Source organism: Barbus barbus, assembly GCF_936440315.1.
Source record: "Barbus barbus genome assembly, chromosome: 6".
Lineage (NCBI taxonomy): Eukaryota > Metazoa > Chordata > Actinopteri > Cypriniformes > Cyprinidae > Barbus > Barbus barbus.
Window position 1 is genome coordinate 34,069,892 of NC_136734.1, and position 17,748 is coordinate 34,087,639.

Sequence of the window (17,748 nt, forward strand, 5' to 3'; positions counted from 1 at the left end):
TGAAAACATTGTATGCAAAACCTGCTTCCACCCGTGACTAAACCTCACCCACCCACACGATGATGGAAATGTGATTCAGCTGTTCTTGCGTGATAGCTGTCCAAACACAGGTCTCTCTTCGTCCACACTGTAGGATATCAGAGACTGAATCAGACAAATTTAAGATGCATCAGAACATTGAAACCTGAGAAGCTGAGATTCCAGAAAGAGGGGCCTCAAAGCTGTAACAGGACAACGTCATAAATCTGTCCAAATCCTAGCGCCAACTAGTCTGAAGCAAGCAAACTAACCAGCAAGGCTCTGTCGCAGAACAGCTTACAACCTTGAGACAAAAGAACACATATTGATCATTCCAATTCAGGAAGGAGACTGTCAAATTTGTTGCAAGTAATCAAGACTGATGGTCACATGTAAACCTGTGATAGAAAATCACGAGCTACAGACTCTCTTGGGCAGGTCTTCCCCCATACAAGACAAAGACTTGAATTCCTTAGGAGACCTTTTAACCTCTCTCTGGTCGTACTCTGGTCCATAGAACTACACACTAGAGACAATCTGTTCATATGTACTAAAAATCATCTTAAAAGGACCCGAGTTATTTCTCTGCATAGAAATAACCTACATTATGTTTGTAGCCCACACATTTGACTATCCTTGTTTTAATCACTCATTGAGTATGTCTTGCTTTTAATAAGTATTGAATAGCTTAAGCCTTAAATGGTAATATTCATGTTTGGTATGAGTGTGAAAAATCATGCTTTTAAATATTTCTTCCAATCAATTCTTTGTCAAATGCATCATAGCCTTGTTATAGAAATCATGTCCAAAAGTATACTTTGCAAGAGCCTGTAACATTTGGACCATGTGACTGATAACATGCTGATTTATGATGGAAGGAACATCCCTAGCTAAGATAATAGCCTATCTAATTGGTCAAGAGACCAGAGGGGATGTGTCCAGAAGCCGAGTTTAAAAACTCAGGACACCATCAAACTCTCTCTTAGTCACCCTTATCTCTTCTTAAAAATGCTGCTCTTGGTCACCCTTCTCCTTTTCTTCTCTTTTGCCACCGCGCTTTGACGCTGTTCTTTGAGCGTGCTATGGCCCACGTGCCAGCTGCTACCATAATGAGAAGAAAACCACCTAGTCTCATTACATCCTTTTATTCTTTTACTTTAGTTTATTTTATTTCCGTGGAGTTTCGTGTTCTAATGTAAGTTTGCTGCAAAGTCCAGCTCCGACTGCACTCGCTTCAAACTTCAACCAGACCAACTCTGCATCCTCAGCCAACGCCCAAGACGTCACTTCAAAGACTACTGAACCCTTTCCTGCAAGGACGACAACAAAAGGGATTCCCTTAGCAAAGCAAGCAAGTAACACCTCCAGATTCTAACTGAATCAGGCGCAGTTAATATAAATTTTAGCCTCATTGAGAAACTCAAAGCGAGGGTTAAATAAGTGATCGATGGTTGTTCAGGTCTATGCAATTGAACATATTGTTGTAAACGTGGGATTTCACATTTTCATTCTCTTAAACTCATCCTTTCCTTACTTTCTTTCTGCAACGTGTGAATGTGTGAATGCTTGTGTTCGTGTGTTAGGTTAGTTTATGTCTTATGTTTATATAAATAAAATCTTATTTATATTGAAAAGAGAAGTATCTTGTGTTTTGTGCTCACAAGTTAATGTCTTAAACTGCCGATCTTGTTACTATGCTATTAAATAATGTTTTCACAATATTTTGGATTTTAATATCTAGTGCAGAGTTATATGGCTTGGTCAATGAATCGCTGCCGCCTCAGTGATCAGCCGTAACAGTGATTCTGTTCAAATCCCTATAAAATCATAAATGATTCCCTTTGAGCTAAATTAAACTATTTCTTTAAATTACATATTAATATTAGGTTTTTATTACATTACAACACTGTCAGGTTTTGAGACATCTAAATACTTTGTGGTGCTCCGAGAGTGAATCTCCTCATTAAAATGTCCTTTTGTATGCGATACAGCAGCCCAACCAGCAGGAAGGACAATGTGCAGAAGACCCCGCTATTGTTCATCTTCTACATTTAACTTTTTCATTGTTTCTTTAAATGCTAGACCAAGGAGAAGAACATAGTAATTTATTGTGTCTCGTTAAGTTATGTAAAGACGTAACATTCAGCTGCTCGTAGGACATTTAATGGTGCAGGAAGAGCCGTGTGTGTGTTTGTGTGTAAGAACTCTTCTCCTCCTCCTCCTCCTCCTCCTCGCTGGGCTGTTTTTAGAGGCACACACTGTGAGTTGGGTGAGGTCCAGAGTCTCTCAGGACAAACATGAATTTGCAGCATTCATCATTTATGAATGATGATTACCATCGGCTAAATTTAGTGCTCTCTGTGTGTGTGTGTGTGTGTGTGCGTGCGTGTGTGTGTGTGTTTTCTCTCTAACACATCCTAGAGCTATTTCAGTTGGGATGTCCCCAGATGGATCCAATCCCCCACAGCGCGATTAATGTCACATGTGTAGTCATCAAGCACAGCCTGTCAGCTGGTTCTGCAGGTCCATAATTTTTATTTGGTAATGGGAAAACACCAGAAGCTCATCCCCTTATGCCCCACCCACACTGCTTGCCCTGGACAGGCAGTGACCTTTGAAAGGGGACGCTGTGGAAGTCTTAGCGACGTCTTATGCAGTGCAGGGAGGGGAACACCCTGGAAGTCCCATGGCATGAACGATGGGTTCCTGTCCATCTGGGTCCCCTCCCTCACCCCCGTAGGACCGGATCATGTCTCCATCCACCAGCCAACCCCTCAGCGAGCCTTCGGACCGTGTGAATAAATGAAACGAGGCGTTCATACCTCTCTCTCCATTTGCTAATCCCAAATTCCCTAGCTAGGGGTTAGTAGGGCACGTAGAGGTTAGCTCAGGATTTGGCAGGGAATGTGCCTGCTGCTATTTTTGTTCTCAAACATAAATCATCTTTTTACAGTCTGTAGAATGAGGATATTTCATATGTCCGCTCTCAATGAGAGCGAGTGGCTGTGGCTACAATAGCTTCCCCGAGACAAGATAATCTGTGTTATTCAATTAAAGTGACCCGGATTACAGACTGACGCACTCAAACCTGTCACTGAACACACACTCTCTCTTTTGGAAATGTGTGTTTTGGATACTCCAGACATGCTGCACTGAGTTGTTGTGGGATTAGAAGTACAGTTTGAGATTTGACAATGTGAACACAAACTAGAAATACCCTACACCTTATTCAACTGGGTGAAAGTCTGTCACGGGGCATTGGATAGTTTCTAAATGAAATAATTGGTTATGTAGAACAAAATGATGTGGTCTTAGGGTGTCCATACTGCTAATTTGGCTTTTAGTTTTAAATGATTTCAGATCTCGAGCTTGATTCCCAAGCGTGTAATCCAATTTTACCCCTGACCTCAACTGGCATGCTTTCATGTCATTTATCATGGTTAATTAAAACTTTAATTACACTAATGTACCCAGCAACAAACATGTAAGCAATCTTTTGAGAAATATTGAGATTGTAGTCTTCTATCAAATAGAATTCTCCAACAGAAAACAAAAAAGCTAAAACTGAAAAAAAAAATGTTTTTGAAAGAAGTATTGCAAATGTTTTAATAAAGAATATATTTTTAAATATTATTACAATTTATAATAACTATTTATTATTTTAATATATTTTAAAATATAGTTTATTCCTATGATGGCAAAGCTGAAATTTCAGCAGCCATCACTTCAGTCTTCAGTCACATGATCCTTCATAAATCATTCTAATATGATGATTTTGTACTAAAGAGACTTTTTTTTATCATTACCGTTGAATATTTTGATTCAATAGAAAGCTACAAAAAAACAGCATTAATTTGAAATAGAAATCTTTTGTAACAGTCTTTACTGCTGCTTTTGTGCTAGTGACTGTAAATTTCACTGATAAAACAGAAAACTGACACATATTTGGTGCTTGATGAAGATAATGTGTATTTTTTTGAGACAGAAAAGAAAGAGGTGACTTTATTGAGTAAGAAAGAAGTGATGTTTTGCTGTGTGTCAGCTATACTGTGCATATGAAGAAGATGCTGTTTTCAAATTCCATAATGAACTCTTGTGACAGATTCTCTTTATGTCTAAAATGTTAAATGTTTAAATGTTAAAATGAGTCTTTGAGGAGGTAAAATGAGATTCTATGCTGAGATAAAGAGGAGGATTGCATGCTTGTAGAATGACTGCAGGGTGGAGATTGAATGTCCCCTGCTTCCTGCCCCCACGTGAACCGCACTCACATTAGCACGTGTGTGTGTGTGTGTGTGTGTGTACAGTTTGAAATGGATCCTTCTTAAGGGCTTAATGGCTGCAATATAAAGCTGTTGCTGATTGTAAAGTAGATGCCGAGACCGCTTTGTATGATTTTCCCATCACATCTCTTCATTTTCTTGTCAGGTTTTAAAAATAGACCTTTAAAATGTAATTTCTTTTCTTCTCTGGAAGTGACAATCAACTTGACGGCATCTTAAAAAAATGCTGTGTGGTTGAGGCAAGACACAACACAAAAACAGGGAGGTAGGCACTATTCAACCTCAGACAAATCAACTGCAAAAATGATTGGTGTAATTGTTGGTCAGTCTTGGGCTTATAATCAATATGGAAATAAAAAATATATTGACATTTTATATTATCTACTCATCTGCCACAGTGATGTACAATAATGTATTTGGGCTTGTCTTCTAATTTCTAATTACATGAAATTACTTCATTTCACTGAACTGAATGAGCTGCAGCAGATTTCTAGTTCCCAGCATTCTTTGCATTAGATTATATAAAGAGAATAAATGTTGAAATGAAGTGTTATTTTGTGTATACGGAGAGATGTTAGTGTTTAATGTTATGATGGGGTTTATAGGGTTTTCTGTTATGTTGCAGTTTTGATGGGCTGTAAAATTAATATAGTTATATAGTACGTACGAGTTAACATGATGTTTAAGCGATCACATTTATGAGTTGGCTTAGCCGATAATTAAATTGAATTGCAATTAACATGCTTGTGTAGTGTAAAATAAAAATTTAAAGTTCTTAATCTTTAGTAGAAGTACTGCTAACTTATTCGAGTTTACAGTGCAACAGCTATTAATATGTATGTGAATAATTGTGATGAATATCATGTAAATCATTTGATTAAACATTTGAAATGATTTACAGCCTTGATTTCATCGATACACTGTCACAGTTTTTTTCTCTCTCTCGTCAACAACTTCCTGTTGTCACTCCAGCCTGTTCCTCCTTCATCTCTGTCCTCATATTGTGTCCGTTCTTAGCGTGGGATTACTAGTGATTAATGAATCAGTCTGATCACACCACATCAGCAGTGAGGATTAGTCTCTGCTGTCCATTACTGTATGAATTAAGCTCTCTCTCAGTCACTGTACTTGCCCAATATGTAGATCACGAGTCTACTGTTATACTAGATTAACCAGATTAAAATGTTGCATACATTACACTTTCTTATTAGTGTAGCTACTTTATACGTGTTACAGTAAAATTCAGTTTATGCATGTAGCTTGGCAGTAGGCTGTGAATGCTATATACATTGGTAGATTTCAGCGTGCACACACATCAGTGCTAGTTAAAGCTGTTAGGTCTGGCCAACTGGCCATAAGCAGTAGTGCTTTCTGTAGGTCAGTGCACATGCCCGGGGGCTTCAGACATTAAAGCTGTTAGCTGGATGCGTGATACTGTGAACTTCACATATCGTGTCTTGTAAGTAAGTTTTATTTTAAAGCACGGATGCATTAAATTGAACAAAATTGTGACAAAGACATTTACAATATTACAAAAGATTTGAATTTCAAATAAATGCAGTTCATTTTAACATTGTATTCATCAAAGAATCCTGAAAAGAAGGTATTTTAGTGTTTTCAACATATAAGAAATATTTCTTGAGCACCAAATCAGCATATTAGAATGATTTCTGAAGGATCATGTGACGATGAAGACTGGAGTAATGATTCTGAAGATTCAGCTTTGCGTCACAGGAATAAATTACGTTTTTAAAAAATATTCAAAAACAAAAAATATTTTAAATTATAGTACTATTTCACAATATTACTGTTTTTACTGTATTTTTATAAAATAAATACAGCCTTGTTGAGCATAAGAGACTAATATTAGATATTAATTATTGCACTACTGTTATTTTGCATAGAATACATTGTTCTATCAATACTTGCACACACTCATCCAGCTGTATTTATTTATTTATTACCACTGTTCTCACGTCTCTGCTGTTCCTAATGTGTATATATAATCCCACATTGCTCTGTTCATAATGTACATACAATCCCTACATTGCATTCCTATTTATATTCTGTATATACTCTGCTCAATACTGTATATAGCAATTCCACTGTACATTTTGTAAATCATATCTTCATTTACTCTGCACTTATATGTATATAAAACACTATATTCTTGCAGTTCTGGTTAGATGCTAACTGCATTTCATTAGCTCTGTACTTGTACTCTGCATAATGACAAAGTTGAATCTAATCTAATCTAATCTAATATTAATCATAAAAACAGTTCTAAATATTCTTGCCAATATATTATATTTTCATATTATGATCAATGGCCTCTTGAAGGGTTGCTTCTTTACTGTAAAATACTCCTACCTGTTAAGTTAGCACTAATGATGGTAAAAGTTATATGTTATATTATATATCTACAAATAGACATAATTAGATATCAGTCAACAAGTATCCAATATTGACACATGCTGATAAATTCCTAATATAAGACACTTTTTTCTCAGAAAGGGCATAGATGTACTTGCACAGTATTTACAATAAAAATAAACTGTATATCATTGCAGTAGTTCTGACGAAATGAATCATTAGTTTCCTTTTGTTTTATTTATACATTCTAACAATGCTAAAACTATTTCAGCACTAAACTATTTCGCCTATAATATACACTAACTCCTGTTCATGTAGGTTGATGATATAAGCATGCACAACTGTGTGTAATCCATAAAATGTATTGTTGTCATTTATAAGAGCCCATTAAATACAAATTTCATGTTCCATGGGGCCCTTTAAGTAGATGGATAGCAGAAAGGCCTTGCACCATTAGCTGAAGGGACACTGCAGTCTTTAAGGACTGTAATGTGTTATAAATGTGTCTAAATTAGTGTCTGGATTCAGACTGTCTCTAAGCGGTTGCCTTTGTTGTACCTGTCAGCGCGGACATCTGCCTTTAAATCCGGAAACTCTGACGATCAGGAATCTCAGTAAATCAATCAAAGCCGCCAAACGACAATATAAAAACAAAGTTGAAGAACAATTCAAATCCAACAACGCAAGAAGCATGTGGCAGGGTATCGATAACATCACAGATTTCAGAGGGAATAAACCAGCTACTGTGAACATTGCCGCCTCTGTACCGGACGAACTTAATCACTTTTATGCTCGTTTCGAGGCTCACAACACCGCCCACACAGAGCGCGCTCCCGCGGCTGTAGCAGAAGAGGCGAGCGCACTTTCCTTTTCTGTCGCAGATGTAACCCGATCCTTCCGACGGGTGAACATCCGCAAGGCTGTGGGTCCCGATGGCATCCCAGGCCGTGTGCTCCGAGCATGCGCATTCCAACTGGCCGGGGTTTTCACAGACATTTTTAACCTTTCCCTCTCTCTGTCTGTGGTTCCCGCATGCTTCAAAAAATCCACCATTGTGCCCATACCAAAGAAAAATAAAATCACATGCTTGAATGACTGGAGGCCCATTGCTCTGACACCCATCTTCAGCAAGTGCTTTGAGAAACTCATCAGAGACTACATCTGCTCTGTGCTGCCTGACTCACTGGATCCCCTACAATTTGCATATCGCAGAAACCGTTCCACAGACGATGCTATTGCCTTCACCCTGCACACTGCTCTCTCCCACCTGGAAAATAAGAACACCTATGTGAGAATGCTGTTTGTGGACTACAGCTCAGCATTCAATACCATAGTGCCTGCCACACTGGTTGAGAAGCTCCAGACTCTGGGACTAAACGGATCTCTGTGCAGCTGGATCCTGGACTTCCTGACAGGCAGATGTCAGGTGGTCAGAATGGGCAACAACACTTCATCCCCGCTGACCCTCAACACTGGTGCTCCTCAGGGCTGCGTCCTCAGCCCACTCCTGTACTCCCTGTACACACATGACTGTACAGCAACACACAGCTCCAACGTCATCGTCAAATTTGCAGACGACACAACGGTGATAGGCCTGATCACTGACAACGATGAGACGGCCTACAGAGAGGAGGTGAGAACCCTGACTAAATGGTGTCAAGAGAACCACCTCTCACTCAACATCGATAAGACCAAGGAGCTGGTGGTGGATTTCAGGAGACAGAGCAGAGAACACACACCCATCACCATCGACATGACACCTGTGGAGCGAGTAAACAGCTTCAAATTCCTTGGTGTTCACATCACTGAGGATCTCACATGGTCCGCTCACACAGATGCAGTGCTGAAGAAGACACACCAACGCCTCTTCTTCCTGAGACGGCTGAGGAAGTTTGGAATGAGCCCCAGCATCCTCAGATCATTCTACACCTGCACTGTGGAGAGCATCCTGACAGGCTGCATCACCGCCTGGTTTGGAAACAGCACTGCTGGCAACCGCAAAGCTCTGCAAAGAGTCGTGCGAACTGCCCGTCACATTGTTGGAGGTGAGCTTCCCTCCCTCCAGGACATCTACACCAGGCGGTGTATAAAGAAAGCCCGGAGGATCATCAGTGACTCCAGCCACCCGTCCCACAGACTGCTCTCTCTGCTGCCCTCAGGAAGACGTCTCCGCAGCATCCGATCCCGCACTAGCCGACTGAGGGATAGCTTTTTTCCTCAGGCTATCAGGCTAATGAACAATCAAAACTAATACACCCTGCAGCACACTCCCACTTTACAATATACCACGCACTGCACTTTAATTCCATACAGTTCAAACTGGACTACCAGTACACTACTGCACAAATACAACAATCTTTTTACAGTGACTGGATACCATCCAATGCACATCCATGACATTTGCACACCTTCTTCGCATATTACTGTGTGTATATAACGTAGAATGTGTACTACATACTGTGTATAATGTGTATCGATAACTGTATGTCTGTCAAATAGTACACTGTGTAATATACACATACATATACTCAGTACACACATTGTCATCTGTATAAGTCTGTACGTATGTATGTAATGTCTATATGTAAATTGTTTCTGCACTGTCTGGAGCACGCTCTCAAGAATTTCACTCACGAAGGCACATGTGCTGTGGTGATGTGACAATAAAAGTGATTTGATTTGATTTGATATCCTGTAGGGCATCTGTCTTTATGTCTCTCTCTGTTGTATAGCTGAAATATTCAGTTCTTTCTTTCATCTTCTTTAGAGCATACAATTGAAGTTTCTATCTGAGAAGAGTCTTCGTTTGGCCGTTCATCCTCTCACGCTGGCATTCTCTGACAGCCTCCTCTGAAATCCCCATCCCACTTGAATCTGTTGGCAGCTCTGTTTTGTTTCCATGCCGACTTGAATAGGTTTTAATGGTGCTGCTTCATGTTTGAAATTAAGACTTGTGGCTTAAGACCTCAAACCAGACCCAAGATCCCTGTGACATATGCCACATCCAACATTTGCTCTGAAATTCAGGCCTAGCTGACATAACGGGCTTGTAGGAGCTCTCCGCAGTCCGAAGACTCAAACATCTCTTCTGGAGAAGGCAGACAAGTTGCTTTGTCTGGTACTCTTGCATGTGGGCTTGACTTTTTCATAAGTGGCCTTTTTGTCCACATCATACTTCTGAAAAGAGGGCAGTCTGGATTCCTGCTGGAAAAGAGGGTGGTATTTCTTTTGAGTTCATCTGCTGCTCTGTTCACAAAGCTTAGAAATTTCCCGTTAACCATCTGTCTCAAGTTCTGCCTGTAATAATTGTAATTTGGAAAACTTGGTTAGAACGAGCATTGGCTTATGTTTTGTGTGCTGTATCACTCTTCCACTCTCCAGAAACACAGAAAGAGATATTACACTTGTGCATTTGATATTTGTGCAGAAAAAGATTTTTGTATGTTTTTGAAGTGTCTTTTATTCTCAACAAGACTGCATTTATTAAAAAAAAAAAAAAAACAATATTGTGAAATATTTCTAATAACTTTATTCTGTTTGAATGTATTTTGTGTAAGTGTAATGGATAACTAATATTTTTTTCAGGAAGTTTTTTATTTTATTTTATTTTATTTTTACTTACAAATTTACTTACTTTTCAACAAAAAACACAACTCTTGTAGGTTTATTATACTGTACACATTAACAGTGTCAGCATTGAAACAAGAAGATGGAAATTTTTATATCATGATTGATTTTTTTTTTAAAGTGATTTTAATTTTCATACTACATTTCCTCTAAATCTAAACATAATTTAATCAAACCTGTGTCACAAGAAAAATTCATAATCTAGACTTACTTTTAGCTCATTAACAAAAAGATTCACTGTAGATATTGTCTGATCCATGAAACTGTTTTCTAGGTGTAATCAATATAGCAGAAACAAGGAGGTAAATTAAATTTAATTTAAAAGTTATGTACTTTTTCTAGTGATTATGGGAGCAGTAATTCATAAAACTCTACAATCCAGTGAACTTTTTTAATTTTAAAGCACTGATTTATCTTATGACTTTTTGTCATACATCTTATAAATACTAAATCACGGATAGATCACCTTTATAATATTGTAACATAATTTATTTGCCAATACCTTCAGTTTATTTGTATGTCTTCCCAGCAATACTAACAGATATGTACTTTAATGAGGATGTAAAGCTCATGTTTCAGGATGGGTACACAATATTTATTTTGAATAACGGGTTTTGGAGTGTATACTCTTTGTGTTGACTTTTACTCATACTAGGTTAACAGAGTTTTTTTATTTCACTCACAGATCTCTTTCTGTGGAGAGACTAGTGAAAGAAACATCCAATGCTGCAAAACTGAAGTGAGTATGTCCTACTTCATCTACAGTGCATACTTAATAAGGTCCACTTTATTATCACTGTCTTAGTGTTACAATTATTTTTGACAGATCCTTTTAAAATAACACCCTTTACACCTGATTCCATCAAGATGTTTGTAGACTGGTCCAAAAGGGCAGCTTCCAGCTCAAGTGCTAGCATATTAAACACTCTAACTGTAATCTGTCTAGTTGTTCCTCCATGAGTGAAATCCCATTTGTATTCATCTGCCTGTACATTGGCTGTGTCCTCAATCACTGTATGCTCCAGCAGTTTAAAGCCTGTCAATATTCATCTCATCAGCGCTCCCACTCTCCCTCAGCACTTACCAACCTCTTAAAGGGAAAGTAATGGCTGTTTATAGACTCTTCAGATGGTAAAACTATTCTCTAATCCATCGTGTGTCGTAGCAATACTTTTCCTATGCATTTGGATGTGCGGTAGAAGAGAGTAGGTTTTGTCACTTAAGTAGCCAAGCCCCACTAAGATGCTTTAGAAAACAGGAGACCTGTCTTTGCTAGGTATCTGACTGGTTAAACCACTACCAAACATTGCTGCCAGCAAAATAAATGTTGATTTTAGCCTTGATTTTATCCAAAAAGTGCTTGGGTATGTGTGTTTTAATGATTGTCACAACCATCAGACAATTGACAGTTTTGTAAGTATATAAACAAAAGTGGAAGTGTGATGTACAACCTATATGGTGTTATCTATCTGGACATTGGTCTTATCTATGGTCTATCTATCATCTATCTATCTATCTGCCTGGAAAATATTTTTTGCAGTGCAGTTTTGTTTGTGGCTTTCGAGCATAAGGGCATGTTGTGTAACCTGTCCATGTTGGCATCTGCCTAATTTGGCTTCTATCAAGTGACAGATGGATGTGACAGTGTTTTTCCTTCCTTTTAAAAGTTAAACATATTAATTTTGTTGTTCTAAATACAGACGATCGTAGAGTTGCATTTTATTATTTGCATTAAAGGGGACATCGGATACCCATTTTCCACAAGTTGGTGTGATTCTTTAGGGTCTTCATGAAATGTCTGTAACATATACTTAGGTTATAATTCCTCAATGGTCTTGTAAAACAACAAAACCTTGTCAAAACAGCACTGTTCACACAATCAGACAGCTCATAACAAACTAGCTGTGCTTTCTTTTCAGGTTTTCTGGTCTGGCAGAATGCCAGAAGCCTAATTAAATGCAAAAAAAAAAAAAAAAGCCAAAAAGTGAACATTTCATCTGATGTTCCCTTTAACATTGTTTTTTCCTGCTTTTCGTGACTCAATAATAGCATACACTAGTTGCAGAGTGTAGAACATTTATGGTGCCACACCATTCATTATTTTCTATTTAAATGCAGATCTTTTTCTCTGTGTTTAGTCAAGCGATAGTTTGCTGTTTATCTTGTGTAATAGCACACGGTTACCGCTCTAGATCACCACCCACTGACTGATACAGCGCTAGAACCGTTTGGGCGCTGTTCCCTCACAGTTTGCATCAAAGCTTTGGTGTTGAATTGAAGTGAGAGGAGGCAGAACGTGGGCAAGGAGCGTTGCAGTCGTTCACCTCTCCTCCTCCTGTTTTCCCTCGTCACATATCCTTCACTCTGCTCTGTGTTCCTCCTCATCCGGACGGACTCGCTTTAACAGCCGCATAAATGCACACTGCTTCTACTAGGACGCCTGCTAGAGCTCAGCTCTGCCAGTGCAGGAAGAAAGTGTGTGTGTGTGTGCACTAAAGTCTGCTCACTGCATACAGATGTCTTGGATTGAAATGGATATCTAGCACCTGGGAGAACAATTGAAGCATCTGTGAATGCAAGCTCACACTCACACATGGAAAAACACGGTGTGAGTTATATTCTCTTTAGCAGGAGCTGACAGGCCTGTCTGGATGAGTTTAGAAAGTCAACTGAAATTGCTAGCCTAAATGTGCCAGCCTACCTCAGACAGAATGGGGAGGAGATTGGGAGAAATTGCAATGCTTAATATGATGGGCTAGCATAAGAAGTATTTTGGGTCATTTGAGCTAAAGAAGCTAAATTTATTATTTTGTTTCGTACATAAAGGTTTTGTAAAATTTTCCGAAATATGGTTTTGATCATTTAAGGTAGTTGTTATCACGCTGATATATGTTCAATTGTTCGTTTTTGTGATAAGTTTGATTTTAGCTAGTAATTTGATGCTATAAAAACGGGGAGTGTCGTTATGTTTGATTGGGTCTGCGGGAGTTTGATTCCGCGGCTCCACCTCACGACTCTACTGCGCAGAATCTGGTTCCAAACGAAGCTCTACATCTCAGTATGGCCGCTGCCATCTTGAGCAAATGACGTCATTTACTCAAGATGGCAGCGGCCATACTGAGATGTATTCGCATCACTTTTCTATAGTGGAAGGAAGTGGAGACGCGTCGTCCATCTTTTTTTACAGTCTATGTTTTAAACAATGGATAAGTGTGATGCTGCCTTAGAATTTGGCCAAAATGTTGTGTCTTAGGAGATATAATTAAAGGGATCACCCAAAAATGAAAATTCTGTCACCACCCTCATGTCGTTCCAAATGACATTGTGGTACTGTCGTGAATGAGTGTCAAAGGCAGACACGGAAGAGAAGAAATTGTTGAATGAAGTTGTTTTTGTTTTGTTTTCTTTGCACACAAAAAGTATTCTCAAAGCTTCCTAAAATTAAGGTTGAACCACAGATGTCACATGGACTATTTTAATGATGTCCTTCCTACCTTTCTGGGTCTTGAACCTGGTAGTTGCATGGAGGGTCAGAAAGCTATCGGATTTCATCAAAAATATCTTAATTTGTGTTCTGAAGATGAACAAAGGTCTTACGTATTTGGAACGACAAGAGGGTGAGATTTTTGATTTTTTTTTTTGTGAACTATCCCTTTAAAATGGCAAATTAAAATGGCTAGAATATGAGCTCTTTTAAATGTGTTGACAGTCCTTTCATTATAGCGCACTTTTCTAAGTTAGCCAAATTAATTATATTTAGATTTGCCCTCCTATGTAAACATTAATATAGAACTCTATTAAGCTGCAATTATAATGAGGACAAAACACAAATATTCATAGAACCTGTGGGTGCAGATTCCATAGGCCTAGTGATTCAGCTCTTGTTACAGAGATCTGAGTGTGTGACTAGAGTGACACCTAACACCAACTGCACGGACGGGAAGATATGCAGACAGATAGATCATTTAAGGCTTGTAGCATGTAACATTAGTCTCTCACTTTCCATGGTTATGAAAGTATGTGTCTGGATGAGTCAAATTCTCTGTTTAAAGATGAGTTCTCTTATCGTGCCTCACTTATGTTGTTATCAGATGGCCATCTGCCCAGGAGGAAGTGAAGTCTGAGGATTACAATATTCTCTTGTTTAACTGTCCTTCTAGTCTATGAACAAAAATTCACATGCACCTAAAGTGGAACAAAACAAAATTTGATATAATGTATGGCAGAGCTGGCATATCTGTATAAATTTAGAAAGTCAGCTATGCGTTGTTTCTGCTCGGGAATGTTGTGATTGTTGTCGTTTCTTTTAACACACTATCATGGTGTTTACCGTGAACTTAATCTGTGTTTATAGTGAAAGGCTTCCGCACATGATTTTGCTGAACATTTTGGATTTTGACAAGCCAAGCTTGCGTGGCCGCCTCGTGAATGTGACATGCAGTCTCTGCTACACTGCGCTCTTGTAACATTACATTTCAGATGCCTGTAGATAGTATTTAAATGATTACTGAACACATTTGTGTTGAAAGTGACAAATATTATTATGACTGTTTCTCTTTGACTTATATCTATACATTTGTTCAAAAGTTTGGGGTATGTAATGGGTTTTTTTATCTTTTTTCTGGATTTATAAATTGTTCAAAAGTGACAGTAAATACATTATATTTATAAAAATCAAATGAATGCTGTTTTGAACTTTCTATTCTTCTAAGAATCCTTAAAAAATATATCTTAAGTATATCAAATGATTTCTGATGGATTATGTGCCACTGAAGACTGGTGTAATGGCTGCTTAAAATTCAACTTTGTCATCACAGGAAGAAGTTACATTTAAACATTTACATTTACATCTTTAATTTATTAATAGTGGAGCATACTGTATCAGCATATCAACATTTTTAAGTATATTTATTTCAAAATTAATTAATGCACATCATTTGCAGTCTTGATGTTACTCGGTGTTAATGATCAAATGATTCCAGCTTTGGATGTGTGATCATAAATAAAGTGTTAAAATTAAATTCAGATTCAAGCATGTCTATATCAGTGTAGTGTGTTTGTGTGTATGCTTTTTGTAAGGCATTTCTTATGCATTGTCTTAGTGAATATGTGTTTGCTCTCTGTACAAAATAGCCTTGGCCTGAATCTTCTGGTGGCATTAAGATAAAACTGCCCCAGTGCTGAGCCTGGCAGGAGGACAATGCTTTGACCCAGTGCTGAAACAGGGGCTCTTTGAACTGTGCGCTGTTAGACAGTAATGCCGGAATGAGTGTTAGAATCCTGGTATGTTAGTATGAAGGCCTGGCTCATGAATATTAATTAGCTCATGTCAACGTTGCCAGGTAGTCTTGTCACGTAACCTATTTAATATTCATGAGCCAAACCTTTACCTTGGTATTTATTCATAAACTCATGTTCTGTGCAGATATACTTGAGTTGTGTATAGATGTTCCATGCTGATATTGCATTGAGATACAATATTAGATCAGCTTTACATTTGCTCATTTCTTCCCTGTTTTAATAAACTGTTTAATTAAAACAGCGGTTCTCAATTCCAGTCCTCGCACCCCCCCTCCCCCCCGCACATTTTGCATGTTTCCCTTATCGCTTCAGACGTTTGTTCTATTCGAACGTAAGTTCCCTGCGAAGTGGATATCACAGGATATACCACCATGATTCCAGTTCGAAGCGAACGTAGCCTATTATGTTCCATTCAAAGTGCACTGAAGTGTGCGAGATGTGAATTTAAATTGTATATATTTACAGAGGTATATTATGTCTCACTCGTCCGTGTGTGAAGACGTTGAGCAGCGCAAATCCATGAATGAATGTTCCGAAGTGAAGTAAACTTCAACGGATTTCCCCTGTTCAGGGAGTAGTAGGAAGCAATGGTCACTGTGTAGGAACCATGTCAATTGGAACACAGCTCATGCACGGAGCTCACTTCTAACTAGCAGATTATCTGAATCAGGTGTGTTAACTAAGAGAGGCATGCAAAATATTCAAAATAATAGTAGGGCTGTGCGATTAATCGAAATGGAATCGCAATCGTGATTTGAGACGCTGCGATTTGCTAATCGCAAAGCCTGCGATGTGGACGCTATATTACTAGGTTTCAGAGCATATGCACGACTGCCAGCCTTGAGTGGCGGTCTTACTAACCAATAGAATGAGAGCACCTCCGTTCTCCCCGATCAGCACTGCTCTAGCCAACTGCGTAAACGCCCACCATTTAAAAAGGGTCGGATCGAAAGGTAGGCAAATTAAAACTAAAGAAAAATGCATGTAACTTCAGCTTCGAAATGACAGACAACGAACAAAAAAGGTAATTTGCAAGAGCTGCGTCACAACACATATCAAGAGCTCCCTTATCGGTTCTGCTCTCAGTACTGGAGAATAAAAGATACATTTTTAGATGTTTTTATTAGTAGGCTACATGAACGTTATCTTACATATTTTATCCCCCCAACAGATTAATTGGAAATAAGTATATAATGCATGTTCGTATATAATGCTAATTCAGAAGGCCGCACGCACAGCCCGTGTCTCTGAATGCTTCTCATCGTCGCTCCGCTCTGCCCCACGCCGCGCATCTCCCGCGTCTCACAGACGAGCAGTTTACACTTGCTGCACACACAGCCTCGTAATGCTCTTTTATACTCACGGTATTGCGCCCGGTTCTGCTTCACAAGTCTCTCATGAGCGCATCTGCCAATATGGACGAGACCTGACGCGCACACGCAACCTGTGTCAACTCGCACCTGGCTCCGCGTTTAATACGAATGTAAATTAAGTCTAAATGCTTGCCAATTTCACTTGGATGAAATGAAACATTCAGCACATTTCCCACTTGTTCTTAAAATCCCAAATACTTAAAAATGAATAAATCAGCCCGTGTAACATGTAATACTTTTAATAATTGACTAAAGAAGTCCAGTTCTTTATTTGTAAAATATAAACAAATCTTTCCTGTGAAATAATTCTGTAAAAGTAGTAATACCATTATAATCTTCACTGCAGGAAAAAAAAAATCACACACACAAAAACCAAACTGGAATTGGAATTGAGGACCGCTGGTCTAAGCAATGACAGTTACTGTCATTATACTATACTATACTAATTTTACTATGCTGTCTAAGCAGTATAGGCCAACAAACATTTTAATATCAGGCATTTAAATTCAGTTTAGTGGGGCCAGTTTTATAAGGCATCTGGGGCTTGCAGATGAAAACCTCCCCATGTTTGGCCTGTATATTTTGGGTAACCTTGAGCAATAGTATAATGTAGCTCCCTTGACATTTACATTATAGGATTTCGCTCTGTTTCTAGAGCCTGTCTCGGTCTCTCCGACCCACTGTAGGACAGAAAGGATTTATTTGTGATGACATTTCTACTGTTCAGCTGCATTTCCTATGGTAATTCTCCATGCCCTCATAGAGGATTCTCT

At 38.6% G+C, this 17,748-nt stretch overlaps 1 protein-coding gene across 3 annotated transcripts in view; it reads left to right on the plus strand.

Annotated features, from left to right (window-relative positions):
* The window catches only part of LOC306871428 (calcium/calmodulin-dependent protein kinase kinase 1-like), an 86,963-nt gene that overhangs the window by 20,389 nt on the left and 48,826 nt on the right, over window positions 1–17,748 (plus strand). For 2 of the 3 annotated variants that reach the window (XM_079419345.1, XM_079419346.1), the window contains exon 2: window positions 10,987–11,040. The gene's annotated coding sequence lies outside the window, so the exon portion shown is untranslated. Of the gene's footprint in view, window positions 1–4,372; window positions 4,567–10,986; window positions 11,041–17,748 lie in introns of those variants that run through there. The other variant, XM_079419347.1, reaches the window with a different exon arrangement.